Source organism: Cucurbita pepo, chromosome LG17 (genome assembly GCF_002806865.2).
Source record: "Cucurbita pepo subsp. pepo cultivar mu-cu-16 chromosome LG17, ASM280686v2, whole genome shotgun sequence".
In the NCBI taxonomy this organism is placed as follows: Eukaryota; Viridiplantae; Streptophyta; class Magnoliopsida; order Cucurbitales; family Cucurbitaceae; genus Cucurbita; species Cucurbita pepo.
The window spans coordinates 3141776-3143986 of NC_036654.1; positions in this window are offsets into that span (position 1 = coordinate 3141776).

The window sequence follows — 2211 nt, forward strand, 5'->3', positions numbered from 1 at the left end:
TTTTTTTTACGGATATTTTCATTACTGAGAAGACAAGAGTGAAAGACAACTTGGGTGTTATTGACCTACAGTAAAGACAAGTTAAAGACAAGTTGGACGTGATTAACATACACTCTCAAACTTGAGGGGGAGTGTTGAGATATATTATTTATGGAATATATCCTAGATATTATATCTTAATATTCTTCCATTTATGGTTAGATTTATAGTATATTTTATTTTATTCTAGTATTTAATTATTTTATATTTTCCTCATTTGTACTGGCTTGTATCCTATTTAAAGGATATCAATATCAATGATAATATACACCTTCCCAATTATATTTTCTATCTCATTCTTAACATAATTTTTTGCAGACTCTATTATGAGAATTTCTTGTTGGATGATGAAAGTTCTTCATCGGCTAATTTTGGAATGATCATGAATTTATAAACAAAGAATACTCTCTCCATTGGAATGAGACCTCTTGTGAGCCCAAAGCAAAGCCATGAGAGCTTATTCTCAAAGTGGACAATATCATACCATTATAGAGAATTGTGTTCGTCTAACACTCTCATTCATTTTATTATAAGCATTTTCAGAGAGAGTCGAAAGCTGCCCCATTTCTATTCATTCTCTCAGTTTTCTAACTGCTAAGTGAGGGTTAGGATTATAGGCGCCAAGGAGGCAGTTGAATTACCGATTTTAGTCCATCATTTAGTTTTTTTTAGTTGAATCTTAAACAGGCCAAAATCCTGATTTGCTAACAAATTTTATGGACTGAAACAATATATCTATAATGGTTTTGTGAAAGGAAAAAAAAAATCATCTTAAAAGGAGATCATATAACCTCATACTTGTTTAATCTATTTCTCGACAATTGCATATAATGTTTTTTTAAGAGTGTAAGTTCACTGCTAGAAGAAATTGTCTTCTTTATATTTTTTTTTTTAATTTTTCTTCAAAATTTTTGAAACTAATCTACTAAGAAGTTTATACTTTATTATAAATAATATTTCATCATTCTCCCCATCTCCAACTAACGAGGGATTTCATTTAAATTAGTTTATAATCTAAGTCTACTCTACTTTTATAATCTATTTCATATTAACTTGTAATGGGTAATTATTTTACAAAAAATAAAAAAATAATTTTAAAAAAAATCTCTGAATTAGTTGTAGTAAAAAGAAACTAGTGTCAGCATACAAGTTGACGTGACGTAAACCCTAGATTCCTTTAATTTGACTTATTGACCCATAGAAACAAATTGAGTGAAGTGAATTGAAAGGAAACGGCACTGATCAAGCAATAGAAATTTCCTAAGAATATGTTTGTTGTTTCTTTTTTCTGCCCAGTTATGATAATATTTTGACTTTTTATTTAATTCCTTAACTTTTAGAAATATGATACTTAAAGACTCTTTGCGTTTAAAATTCTATAGATTGTGAGAAGATTGTGAGAATACGTGTGTATGTACATATAGGAATCACACTCTCTACGATGATATGATATTGTCCACTTTGAGCATAAACTCTCTTGTCTTTGCTTTGGGCTTCTCTAAAAGGGTTCAACCAATAGAGATAGTATTCCTCACTCATAAATTTATGATCTTCCACATTGGACTCACTCTTCCATCCTCTTCAATCAGAGGTTCAATTTAATGAAAATTTCAATAGAAATTAAGATATTAAGAATTCAATGTCACATTTATAAAATTAATTACAAGTGTTAGATGATGAAAGTCCCACATCACCTAATTTAGGGAATGATCATAGGTTTATAATCAATGAATACTCTCTCTAATGCCTTTTGGGAAAGCTCAAAGCAAAACTATGAGAGCTTATGCTCAAAGTGGACAATATCATATTATTATGGAGAGTCGTGTTAATCTAATAGCACTCATTAATTAATAAAAATTTTAGAAAAAAAATTATGAAGATAAAGAATATATTTAAGCAAAGTTTGTTGATGCTTTGGCGTTGGGAAATGGTATATGAGCTTCTTTGCCTTCCTTCCACTTTCATCCAAGTCCTGTTCTAACAAACAATGAAAGAAACATCTATCACACTTCACACAACACCAAACCCAACATTACTTACTAATGGGTTTCACACAATGACATCTTGCTTACCAATTCTGCTAACTTCTATAAATTAAAAAATACATATACATACATTTAATAAAAATGAAAAATAAAAAGTAATATTTGAAAATTAATTTTTAGAATTTGA